This window comes from Leuciscus leuciscus (assembly GCF_965113295.1).
Source record: "Leuciscus leuciscus genome assembly, chromosome: 1".
NCBI lineage: Eukaryota > Metazoa > Chordata > Actinopteri > Cypriniformes > Leuciscidae > Leuciscus > Leuciscus leuciscus.
In genome coordinates, this window is record NC_138725.1 from 35,494,922 (window position 1) to 35,508,970 (window position 14,049).

A 14,049-nucleotide genomic window follows, 5' to 3' on the forward strand; every position below is an offset into this window, starting at 1 on the left:
AAATTACAGTGCCTGACATCGTACTTGCAAGTTCACACACCTCTTTAATGTTAATTTTGGTGATCTCCGACTGGCGGAGTCTAACATCATTAGTGCCGACGTGAATAATAATTTTAGAGAATTTACGATTAGCATTAGCCAGCACTTTTAAATTTGCTCTGATGTCAGGCGCTCTGGCTCCCGGCAAACATGTGACTATGGTGGCTGGAGTCTCTATTTTCACGTTCCGTGTAATAGAATCGCCAATAACTAGGGCACAATCAACAGGACTGTGGTGAGCAGGACGAGGCCGAGGGCCGGGGGAGAGCGGCACGAGGCCAGTGGCGTGATTACTCTGATTAGCGACACCTGCGAGACGCACCGGTCTCGTATCTCTCACGGAGGAGCGGAAGCATAAAGGAGGAGCGACGACAGTGAAGAGCGAGAGAGGACAGGCCTGAATTTGTGTTGTGTTTGTTTTATTTTATTGTGACAGCAGTCGTCCGTGAGGGGCTGCTGTCTTTTACTTTCGTTTTGTATTTGTTTTATTTTTATCATTAAAATATGTTTGAATGTTCGCCGGTTCCCGCCTCCTTCTTCCCATAACATCTGACCATCGTTACAAGGACTTTCACAAGTACCGACCAAGCAAGGACTTTCACGAGTGCGTTTCAGAGTGGTATGTTTTTTTTCTTATAGATATGATGTTATCCACCATTTAATCATATATGTTGGAAAACTATGGTAATACAAAAAGTAATCGATCACAAAATCATGGATAACACACAGACCTATTTCCAATGACTGGAGCAGATTTTGAACACCGACTGAATACAACTAGTTGTCTCTGACTCGTCGCGTTTGGGCATTATCAGTCGTAAGTATCAAATTACATTCATAATCTACCTTACAGTTGTTAAGCGTGTCCCCTGCTTAAGGGGTGGTGAACAGTTTTACAAAAGCAAGAGCTTACAATAGCTAAAGTAAACACTACATCAATACTGTAATGTTAGCAAAGATTTAGAATAACACTAGAATAACACAAAACACGTCACTCGTATTGTTTTGAATGGAAGAAAATGCAATGCTCAATATGGCGAATAAGTCCCGCCTTCTAAATAAGAGCCAATAGGAGATTGGTAAAGTTATCGTGTCACTGCAGCTGCTGTTAGAAGCTCCGGTTCCAATAGAAACAATCAGATGCGCTTCCACTGTGCATGTACATTAGCTTGATCCAGCCTGAAAAATGTTGTTCCCTTTCGAGAGGTCTCTCGTATTGCGTAAGGCTAGCTTCGCTGACCTCCGGAATAGGAAGCAACTCTCCGCCGTAAAAACACCTCTCAGCGGGATAAAGCTACTGAGGACGCCAGCTTCATTTGCCACCTTCAGCACGCTGTGTCGCTGTGCCATCCGGCACGCGTATCCTTTACTGCTTATCTCGTGTGTTCATCGCTGCGTTCACACTCTAAAAGAGTAATATTTTGAAGGCGTTGTTTCAAATGCCTCGCACCACCTGTGCCTCGTGTAGAGGCCCACTCGTCGGTGTAAACCGCCACATTCTGTGCGCTTCCTGCCTGGGACGCGAGCATGCCGAAGCTGCACTCGCTAAGGGCGGCTGCCCTGAATGTGATGCCATGGACCTTACCACTCTGCGGGCTCGACTCGCCTGCTTCGCCGACGACGACCCGCTCCCCGCCCCTTTGCTCGAAGCCGCGCAAGAAGAAGCGCCGCTTACAAGGGAGCTTGAGCGAGCTGAGACGAGCGAGCTCACGCCGGCCCAGTCCCCGCGTGCCTCGGTCTCTCTCCAGCAATCTCCCTCGCCAGTCCTGTTTACACAGGCAGACCAGCGCCCCTCTCTGTGAGCGGGGGACCTTGTGTCGTTCGGGCTTCAGATGAGGAGGAAAAGGAAAAGGATGACAGCCTTTCCCTTGCGGCTTCGGACTGTGATGACTAGGTGGGGTCCATTTCCGGCCCCCCGCCATCCACACAAGACAGCGTGAGAGCCAACATTGACTCAGAGCAATTGACTGGCGCCTTCCATGATTTAGTGAGTTCATCGTGAACTTCGGGGAAGAAGGGAGCAGGCCTCTGCTGGGGTTCTGCCGGCGCCCTTGTAGGAACCTCGTCGAGCCTGCTGCGTGATGGTTGCTTGGATGGAGACCAGTCGAGCCCGAGGTGTGCCACGGCCTTAGTGAGCACGCGGAGAAGCTCTGAGTCAATGTTGGCTCTCACGCTGTCTTGTGTGGATGGTGGGGGGCCGGAAACGGACCCCACCTAGTTATCGCAGTCCGAAGCCGCAAGGGAAAAGCTGTCATCCTTTTCCTCTTCCTCCTCGTCCAAAGCCCGAACGACACAAGGTCCACCGCTCGCAGAGAGGGGTGCTGGTCTGCCTGTGTAAACAGGACTGGCGAGGCAGATTGCTTGAGAGAGACCGAGGCATGCAGGGACTGGGCCGGCGTGAGCTCGCTTGTCTCAGCTCGCTCAGGCTCCCTTTGTGAGCGGCGCTTCTTCTTGCACGGCTCGAGCAAAGGGGCGGGGATCGGGTCGTCGTCGGCGAAGCAGGCAAGTCGAGCCCGCAGAGTGGTAAGGTCCATGGCATCACATTCAGGGCAGCCGCCCTTAGCGAGTGCAGCTTCGGCATGGTCGCGGCCCAGGCAGGAAGCGCACAGAATGTGGCGGTTTCCACCGACGAGTGGGCCTCTACACGAGGCGCAGGTGGTGTGAGGCATTTGAAACAACGCCTTTGAAATATTACTCGTTTAGAGTGTGAACGCAGCGGCGAACACACGAGAATAAGCAGTAAAAGGATAAGCGCACTGGATGGCACAGCGACACAGCGTGCTGAAGGTAGCGAATGAAGCCGGCATCTTCAGTAGCTTTACCTAAGAGGCGTTTCGACGGCGGCGAGTTGCTTCCTATTCCAGAGGTCAGCGAAGCTAGCCTTAGGCAATACTCGTTCCCTCATTTCAGGGAACTGAGGTTACGTTAGTAACCAAGTAGTTTTCACTGTTATGCTGATGATACTCAGCTCTATATGTCTTCACGCCCAGAAGAAACTTACCAATTCACTAAATTAACGGAATGCATAGCTGATATAAAAAATTGGATGACTAGTAATTTCCTACTACTTAATTCTGAAAAAACAGAGATTCTAATTATTGAACAAAAAAATTCCTCACGTAATAATCTAGAATACTGTCTAACACTTGATGGCTGCTCTGTCAAGTCTTCGTCGTCGGTTAGGAACCTGGGTGTGCTCTTTGATACCAATCTTTCATTTAAAAGTCACGTGTCTAATATCTGTAAAACCGCATTTTTCCATCTTAAAAATATATCTAAATTACGTCATATGCTCTCATTGACAAATGCGGAACAATTAGTCCATGTGTTCATGACATCAAGGCTAGATTATTGTAATGCTCTACTGGGTGGTTGCCCTGCATGCTTAATAAACAAATTACAGCTGGTCCAAAACGCAGCAGCTAGAGTTCTTACCAGAACCAGGAAATATGACCATATTAGCTCAGTTCTGTCAACACTGCACTGGCTCCCTATTAAACATCGTATACATTTAAAAATATTGCTGATTACTTACAAAGCACTAAATGGTTTAGCTCCGCAGTACTTGAGCAAGCTCTTAACGCATTATAGTCCTTCACGTCTATTGCGATCTCAAAATTCCGGCCAGTTAATAATACCTAGAATATCAAAATCGACTGCTGGTGGTAGATCCTTTTCCTATTTAGCACCAAAACTTTGGAACAGGCTTCCTAACATTGTCCGGGAAGCAGACACACTCTGTCAGTTCAAAGCTAGACTAAAAACACATCTCTTTGACCTAGCATACACATAACACATAATAGACTTTTATATAATTCAATGTTAGGCTGCAGAGATTAGGTCAGCCGGAATCGGGAACACTTCCCATAAATCCTGATGTACGCGTTACATCATAAGAAGAATGGCATCTACGCTAATGGCATCTACGCTCTCCGTTTATCCCGAGGTTTACCGCAGTCCGCCGGATCCAGGCCGTATCCAGATCTGATGAAGGACCTGCGCCTGGACGCGACGACAGCGCAGTCCTGAAATGTCAACTAGGCTCTTTCCTGTGAAGGCCTCCCTCCCCTCCCTTTACCTATCTACAGATAAAGCGTTGTCGGGATAATTCCGGTTCGCGTGGCTACATAGAAGCGATAAAAATTCTGTATTATTAATTTTAAGGCCAGACAAGTACTATGTTGAGGGTTGATTTGTAGGGAAGGACTACACGCCTGCGCACATATATTAAAACGCGCATACCTATAGACTGAACTCGTAATACGCACGTGCACGCCATCTGCGTTTTCACTGGTTCGCGTTTTTGAAGTTTGCGCAGAAAGAACGTAATACGCATGTGCACGTCATTGGCATTCTCACTGGTTCGCGTTTTTTGAAGTTTGCGCTGAAAGAACTTAAGAGTTTTCTGTTAAAACGTTGTCGTGTTAGCGGCCCCAAAGTTAATAACTAATGATCGTTGTGACGGAAGTGAATCAATCAAACTAACTTAAGCTGGACAATAACTTTATTCTAGAGCTGCTATAAAGCCCAAAACACTTTATTTTAATTTCCTATTATCAATTATCAATATTGTCTACTTTGGAACAATCTACATTGTTAAAAGCGCTATATAAATGAAGATGACTTGACTTGACTTGACTTGACTTGACAAGTCATTTCACTCGGCGGCCATCTTTGAGACCCATCTTGGGCATGCAAGTTCAGCTCCTATCTTTTTGAATGGGGAAACATCCAATTCTCCAAAACTGTTCGCCAAGCTTACGATTAAATTTCATACCTTAAATCACCTATGAAACCTGACAACAACTGTCTCATAAATTTAGTTTGTAAACGCTCGAATCATGACAGAAAACTAATGCAATATCTAGATTATAGTCTGTAATCATATCATTAACAATGATTGCTTTTGAAGTAAGGGATCGAATATTCAGTAACCTGAGCTTTATCATTTGTTCATCCGTATTATATCTGTTTTTATTTGTTGAACATAAATTAAATGTTTACCCTTGAATGGGTTCAGGAGTTTTTTGTATGTCCTAATTCGGGGAACAGACACAGTCTCTATATGATGATAGCTAGGTGAAAGAGGCTCTATGTGATGGGATTTATCTGACATTGGTGACTTGACACAGCTAGCAGACGGTCGGTTAAGCCAGTCTGTCTGCTTCCTGACCTGAGCCCCAGATTGTCATGTTTGAGCTCTAAGACTATGTGCCATATTACTAGAGAGAAGAGCAGCACCATCCCAGGAGGGATGAAAACCATCTCTTTTCAACAGGTCAGGTCTGCCCAAAAAACTTTTCCAATTGTCTATGAATTCTATATTATTACGCGGACACCAATCAGACAGCCAGCCATTGAGTGAGGACAATCTACTAACTATCTAATCACTCCAGCGAACAGGAAGGGGGCCAGAGGAAATTACAGTGCCTGACTACTTGCAAGGTCACACACCTCTTTAATGTTAATTTTGGTGATCTCCGACTGGCGGAGTCTAACATCATTAGTGCCGACGTTCAAAACGCCTCTCAGTGGGATAAAGCTACTGAGAACGGCAGCTTCATTTGCCACCTTCAGCACGCTGTGTCGCTGTGCCATCCGGCGCGCGTATCCTTTTACTGCTTATTCTCGTGTGTTCACCGCTGCGTTCACACTCTAAAAGAGTAATATTTCGAAGGCGTTGTTTCAAATGCCTCGCACCACCTGCACCTCGTGTAGAGGCCCACTCGTCGGTGGAAACCGCCACATTCTGTGCGCTTCCTGCATGGGCCGCGACCATGCCGAAGCTGCACTCGCTAAGGGCGGCTGCCCTGAATGTGATGCCATGGACCTTACCACTCTGCGGGCTCGACTCGCCTGCTTCGCCGACGACGACCCGATCCCCGCCCCTTTGCTCGAGCCGCGCAAGAAGAAGCGCTGCTCAAAAGGGAGACTGAGCGAGCTGAGACGAGCGAGCTCACGCCGGCCCAGTCCCCGCGTGCCTCGGTCTCTCTCCAGCAATCTCCCTCGCCAGTCCTGTTTACACAGGCCAACCAGCGCCCCTCTCTGCGAGCGGTGGACCTTGTGTCAGGCTTCAGACGAGGAGGAAGAGGAAAAGGATGACAGCCTTTCCCTTGCGGCTTCGTACTGTGATGACTAGGTGGGGTCCGTTTCCGGCCCCCCGCCATCCACACAAGACAGCGTGAGAGCCAACATTGACTCAGAGCTTCTCCGCATGCTCACTAAGGCCGTGGCAGACCTCGGGCTCGACTGGTCTCCACCCAAACAAACATCACGCAGCAGGATCGACGAGAGGTTCCTACAAGGGCGCCGGCAGACCCCCCAGCAGAGGCCCGCTCCCTTCTTCTCCGAAGTTCACGATGAACTCACTAAATCGTGGAAGGTGCCACACTCCGCTCACATCAAGCACCCCTCGAAGAGGCGGTGGGCGCTCACCTTTGCCCAACTATCGCTGCGGGATGGAAGGCTAAGGCTTCACATCCCTCCAAGCCTTGCCACGCTACATCCGCCCTCGCTGGCTGTGCCGGTGCTCCATTCGATGACTGTACTACAAGTCTTCCAGGCCAAACTTCTCCATTCCCTGGACGAGTCTGGACCTGAATCAGAGGCTTTCAAGGACTTGCGCAGCGCCACCGACCTGGCCCTGTGAGGTACTAAGTCTACAGCCCAGGCCATCGTCAGGAGCATGGCCAACCTAACGGTGCTTGAGCGGCACCTATGGTTGAACTTAACGGACATGAAAGAGGCAGATAGGGCGGCTTTCCTGGACTCTCCCATCACCATTTCCGGTCTTTTCGGCCCGGCTGTTAAGAGCTTCTCCGAGCGCTACACGGAGGTGCAGAAAGCATCACAGGCGATGCGCCACTTCCTCCCCAAGTGATCCAGCTCGGCTTCGAGTCACCAGAACAGGAGGAAGCCTCCTCCTCAGCAGCCCAAGCCAGCGCCGCCGGTCACCCAGCCCCGCCCAGCGGCTGAAGTCCGTCGCCGCTCCCGCTCTACTTGACGCGCTCCGTTCCCTGAGAGGCGGGGACCCCGACCCAAGAAGCGGGGACCCCGACCCCGACCGATCTCTCAAAAATCCCTCAGACATTTTCCAGAGGGAACTGGAAAATGTCTGAGGGATTTTTGAGAGATCGGTCCGGCCTCGGCAGGACTCGAATTCTCTCTTTTTCTCCCCGTGGCTAGGACGGCTTACGAGGTTCGGGGTCCAACTCAATCTTGGGTCGGGGTCCCCGCCTATCAGGGAACGGAGCGCGTCTAGCAGAGCGGGAGCGGCGACGGACATCAGCCGCTGGGCGGGGCTGGGTGACCGGCGGCGCTGGCTTGGGCTGCTGAGGAGGAGGCTTCCTCCTGTTCTGGCGACTCGAAGCCGAGCTGGAGCGCTTGGGGAGGAAGTGGCGCATCGCCTGTGATGCTTTCTGCACCTCCGTGTAGCGCTCGGAGAAGCTCTTAACAGCCGGGCCGAAAAGACCGGAAGTGGAGATGGGAGAGTCCAGGAAAGCCGCCCCATCTGCCTCTTTCATGTCCGTTAAGTTCAACCATAGGTGCCGCTTGAGCACTGTTAGGTTGGCCATGCTCCCGCCGATGGCCTGGGCTGTAGACTTTGTAGCTCGCAGGGCCAGGTCGGTGGCGCTGCGCAAGTCCTTGAAAGCCTCAGATTCAGGTCCAGACTCGTCTAGGGAACGGAGAAGTTTGGCCTGGAAGACTTGTAGTACAGCCATCGTATGGAGCGCCGGCACAGCCAGCGAGGGTGGATGTAGCGCGGCAAGGCTTGGAGGGATGTGAAGCCTTAGTCTTCCATCCCGCGGCGGTAGTTGGGCAAAGTTGAGCGCCCACCGGCTCTTCGAGGGTGGGGGATCGCCTCGTAGCCTTTCTCTTCAGTGCCGTTGACATTGGAGAGAGCTGAAGAAAAGGAGGGCTTGATGTGAGCTGAGTGTGGCGCCTTCCACGATTTAGTGAGTTCATCGCGAACTTCGGGGAAGAAGGGGGCGGGCCTCTGCTGAGGGGTCTGCCTGCGCCCTTGCAGGAACCAATCGTCGAGCCTGCTGCGTGATGGTTGCTTGGATGGAGACCAGTCGAGCCCGAGGTCTGCCACGGCCTTAGTGAGCACACGGAGAAGCTCTGAGTCAATGTCGGCTCTCATGCTGTCTTGTGTGGATGGTGGGGGGCCGGAAACGGACCCCACCTAGTCATCGCAGTCCGAAGCCGCAAAGGAAAGGCTGTCATCCTTTTCCTCTTCCTCCTCGTCCGAAGCCCGAACAACACAAGGTCCACCGCTCGCAGAGAGGGGCGCTGGTCTGCCTGTGTAAACAGGACTGGCGAGGCAGATTGCTGGAGAGAGACCGAGGCATGCAGGGACTGGGCCGGCGTGAGCTCGCTTGTCTCAGCTCGCTCAGGCTCCCTTTGTGAGCGGTGCTTCTTCTTGCGCGGCTCGAGCAAAGGGGCGGGGATCGGGTCGTCGTCGGTGAAGAAGGCGAGTCGAGCCCGCAGAGTGGTAAGGTCCGTGGCATCACATTCAGGGAAGCCGCCCTTAGCGAGTGCAGCTTCGGCATGGGGGCGGCCCAGGCAGGAAGCGCACAGAATGTGGCGGTTTCCACCGACGAGTGGGCCTCTACACGAGGCGCAGGTGGTGTAAGGCATTTGAAACAACGCCTTCGAAATATTACTCGTTTAGAGTATGAACGCAGCGGTGAACACACGAGAAAAAGCAGTAAAAGGATACGCGCACTGGATGGCACAGCGTGCTGAAGGTGGCGAATGAAGCCGGCGTCTTCAGTAGCTTTACCTGAGAGGCGTTTTTACGGCGGCGAGTTGTTAGTAACCAAGTAGTTTTCTGTCATGATTCGAGCGTTTACAAACAAAATTTATGAGACAGTTGTTGTCAGGTTTCATAGGTGATTTAAGGTTAAGGTATGAAATTTAATCATAAGCTTGGCGAACAGTTTTGGAGAATTGGATTTTTCCCCATTCTAAAAGATAGGAGCTGAACTTGCATGCCCAAGATGGCCGCCGAGTGAAATGACTTGTCAAGTCATCTTCATTTATATAGCGCTTTTAACAATGTAGATTGTTCCAAAGCAGCTTTACATTGATAATAGGAAATTAAAGTAAAGTGTTTTTGGCTTTATAGCAGCTCTAGAATAAAATTACTGTCCAGCTTAAGTTAGTTTGATTGATTCACTTCCGTCACAACGATCCTTAGTTATTAACTTTGGGGCCGCTAACACGACAACGTTTTAACAGAAAACTCTTAAGTTCTTTCAGCGCAAACTTTTAAAAAACGCGAACCAGTGGGAATGCCGATGACGTGCACATGCGTATTACGTTCTTTCTGCGCAAACTTCAAAAACGCGAACCAGTGAGAACGCCGATGGCGTGCACGTGCGTATTACGAGTTCAGTCTATGCGCGTTTTAATAAATGTGCGCAGTCGTGTAGTCCTTCCCTACAAAACCCTCAACATAGTACTTGTCTGGCCTTAAAATTAATAATACAGAATTTTTATCGCTTCCATGTAGCCACGCGAACCGGAATTATCCCGACAATGCTTTATCTGTAGATAGGTAAAGGGAGGGGAGGGAGCCTAGTTGACATTTCAGGACTGCGCTGTCGTCGCGTCCAGGCGCAGGTCCTTCATCAGATCTGGATACGGCCTGGATCCGGCGGACTGCGGTAAACCTTGGGATAAACAGAGAGACTAATATTAGCATAGATGCCATTCTTCTTATGATGTAACGAGTACTTCAGGATTTATGGGAAGTGTTCCCGATTCCGGCTGACCTACTCTATGCAGCCTAACATTGAATTATAAAAAATCTATAATGTGTTATGTGTATGCTAGGTCAAAGAGATGTGTTTTTAGTCTAGCTTTGAACTGACAGAGTGTGTCTGCTTCCCGGACAATGTTAGGAAGCCTGTTCCAAAGTTTTGGTGCTAAATAGGAAAAGGATCTACCACCAGCAGTCGATTTTGATATTCTAGGTATTATCAACTGGCTGGAATTTTGAGATCGCAATAGACGTAAAGGACTATAATCCGTTAAGAGCTCGCTCAAGTACTGCAGAGATAAACCATTTAGTGCTTTGTAAGTAATCAGCAATATTTTAAAATGCATACGACGTTTAATAGGGAGCCAGTGCAGTGTTGACAGAACTGAGCTAATATGGTCATACTTCCTGGTTCTGGTAAGAACTCTAGCTGCTGCGTTTTGGACCAGCTGTAATTTGTTTATTAAGCATGCAGGGCAACCACCCAGTAGAGCATTACAATAATCTAGCCTTGATGTCATGAACACATGGACTAATTGTTCCGCATTTGTCAATGAGAGCATATGACATAATTTAGATATATTTTTAAGATGGAAAAATGCAGTTTTACAGATATTAGACACGTGACTTTTAAATGAAAGATTGGTATCAAAGAGCACACCCAGGTTCCTAACTGACGACGAAGACTTGACAGAGCAGCCATCAAGTGTTAGACAGTATTCTAGATTATTACATGAGGAATTTTTTTGTTCAATAATTAGAATCTCTGTTTTTTCAGAATTAAGTAGTAGGAAATTACTAGTCATCCAATTTTTTATATCAGCTATGCATTCCGTTAATTTTGTGAATTTTGTGAAGTTTGCGCAGAAAGAACGTAATACGCATGTGCACGTCATTGGCATTCTCACTGGTTCGCGTTTTTTGAAGTTTGCGCTGAAAGAACTTAAGAGTTTTCTGTTAAAACGTTGTCGTGTTAACGGCCCCAAAGTTAATAACTAATGATCGTTGTGACGGAAGTGAATCAATCAAACTAACTTAAGCTGGACAATAACTTTATTCTAGAGCTGCTATAAAGCCCAAAACACTTTATTTTAATTTCCTATTATCAATTATCAAAATTGTCTACTTTGGAACAATCTACATTGTTAAAAGCGCTATATAAATGAAGATGACTTGACTTGACTTGACTTGACTTGACTTGACAAGTCATTTCACTCGGCGGCCATCTTTGAGACCCATCTTGGGCATGCAAGTTCAGCTCCTATCTTTTTGAATGGGGAAACATCCAATTCTCCAAAACTGTTCGCCAAGCTTACGATTAAATTTCATACCTTAAATCACCTATGAAACCTGACAACAACTGTCTCATAAATTTAGTTTGTAAACGCTCGAATCATGACAGAAAACTAATGCAATATCTAGATTATAGTCTGTAATCATATCATTAACAATGATTGCTTTTGAAGTAAGGGATCGAATATTCAGTAACCTGAGCTTTATCATTTGTTCATCCGTATTATATCTGTTTTTATTTGTTGAACATAAATTAAATGTTTACCCTTGAATGGGTTCAGGAGTTTTTTGTATGTCCTAATTCGGGGAACAGACACAGTCTCTATATGATGATAGCTAGGTGAAAGAGGCTCTATGTGATGGGATTTATCTGACATTGGTGACTTGACACAGCTAGCAGACGGTCGGTTAAGCCAGTCTGTCTGCTTCCTGACCTGAGCCCCAGATTGTCATGTTTGAGCTCTAAGACTATGTGCCATATTACTAGAGAGAAGAGCAGCACCATCCCAGGAGGGATGAAAACCATCTCTTTTCAACAGGTCAGGTCTGCCCAAAAAACTTTTCCAATTGTCTATGAATTCTATATTATTACGCGGACACCAATCAGATAGCCAGCCATTGAGTGAGGACAATCTGCTAACTATCTAATCACTCCAGCGAACAGGAAGGGGGCCAGAGGAAATTACAGTGCCTGACTACTTGCAAGTTCACACACCTCTTTAATGTTAATTTTGGTGATCTCCGACTGGTGGAGTCTAACATCATTAGTGCCGACGTTCAAAACGCCTCTCAGTGGGATAAAGCTACTGAGAACGGCAGCTTCATTTGCCACCTTCAGCACGCTGTGTCGCTGTGCCATCCGGCGCGCGTATCCTTTTACTGCTTATTCTCGTGTGTTCACCGCTGCGTTCACACTCTAAAAGAGTAATATTTCGAAGGTGTTGTTTCAAATGCCTCGCACCACCTGCACCTCGTGTAGAGGCCCACTCGTCGGTGGAAACCGCCACATTCTGTGCGCTTCCTGCATGGGCCGCGACCATGCCGAAGCTGCACTCGCTAAGGGCGGCTGCCCTGAATGTGATGCCATGGACCTTACCACTCTGCGGGCTCAACTCGCCTGCTTCGCCGACGACGACCCGATCCCCGCCCCTTTGCTCGAGCCGCGCAAGAAGAAGCGCTGCTCAAAAGGGAGACTGAGCGAGCTGAGACGAGCGAGCTCACGCCGGCCCAGTCCCCGCGTGCCTCGGTCTCTCTCCAGCAATCTCCCTCGCCAGTCCTGTTTACACAGGCCGACCAGCGCCCCTCTCTGCGAGCGGTGGACCTTGAGTCAGGCTTCAGACGAGGAGGAAGAGGAAAAGGATGACAGCCTTTCCCTTGCGGCTTCGTACTGTGATGACTAGGTGGGGTCCGTTTCCGGCCCCCCGCCATCCACACAAGACAGCGTGAGAGCCAACATTGACTCAGAGCTTCTCCGCATGCTCACTAAGGCCGTGGCAGACCTCGGGCTCGACTGGTCTCCACCCAAACAAACATCACGCAGCAGGATCGACGAGTGGTTCCTACAAGGGCGCCGGCAGACCCCCCCAGCAGAGGCCCGCCCCCTTCTTCTCCGAAGTTCACGATGAACTCACTAAATCGTGGAAGGTGCCACACTCCGCTCACATCAAGCACCCCTCGAAGAGGCGGTGGGCGCTCACCTTTGCCCAACTATCGCTGCGGGATGGAAGGCTAAGGCTTCACATCCCTCCAAGCCTTGCCACGCTACATCCGCCCTCGCTGGCTGTGCCGGTGCTCCATTCGATGACTGTACTACAAGTCTTCCAGGCCAAACTTCTCCATTCCCTGGACGAGTCTGGACCTGAATCAGAGGCTTTCAAGGACTTGCGCAGCGCCACCGACCTGGCCCTGCGAGGTACTAAGTCTACAGCCCAGGCCATCGTCAGGAGCATGGCCAACCTAACGGTGCTTGAGCGGCACCTATGGTTGAACTTAACGGACATGAAAGAGGCAGATAGGGCGGCTTTCCTGGACTCTCCCATCACCATTTCCGGTCTCTTCGGCCCGGCTGTTAAGAGCTTCTCCGAGCGCTACACGGAGGTGCAGAAAGCATCACAGGCGATGCGCCACTTCCTCCCCAAGTGATCCAGCTCGGCTTCGAGTCACCAGAACAGGAGGAAGCCTCCTCCTCAGCAGCCCAAGCCAGCGCCGCCGGTCACCCAGCCCCGCCCAGCGGCTGAAGTCCGTCGCCGCTCCCGCTCTACTTGACACGCTCCGTTCCCTGAGAGGCGGGGACCCCGACCCAAGAAGCGGGGACCCCGACCCCGACCGATCTCTCAAAAATCCCTCAGACATTTTCCAGAGGGAACTGGAAAATGTCTGAGGGATTTTTGAGAGATCGGTCCGGCCTCGGCAGGACTCGAATTCTCTCTTTTTCTCCCCGTGGCTAGGACGGCTTACGAGGTTCGGGGTCCAACTCAATCTTGGGTCGGGGTCCCCGCCTATCAGGGAACGGAGCGCGTCTAGCAGAGCGGGAGCGGCGACGGACATCAGCCGCTGGGCGGGGCTGGGTGACCGGCGGCGCTGGCTTGGGCTGCTGAGGAGGAGGCTTCCTCCTGTTCTGGCGACTCGAAGCCGAGCTGGAGCGCTTGGGGAGGAAGTGGCGCATCGCCTGTGATGCTTTCTGCACCTCCGTGTAGCGCTCGGAGAAGCTCTTAACAGCCGGGCCGAAAAGACCGGAAGTGGAGATGGGAGAGTCCAGGAAAGCCGCCCCATCTGCCTCTTTCATGTCCGTTAAGTTCAACCATAGGTGCCGCTTGAGCACCGTTAGGTTGGCCATGCTCCCGCCGATGGCCTGGGCTGTAGACTTTGTAGCTCGCAGGGCCAGGTCGGTGGCGCTGCGCAAGTCCTTGAAAGCCTCAGATTCAGGTCCAGACTTCTAGGGAACGGAGAAG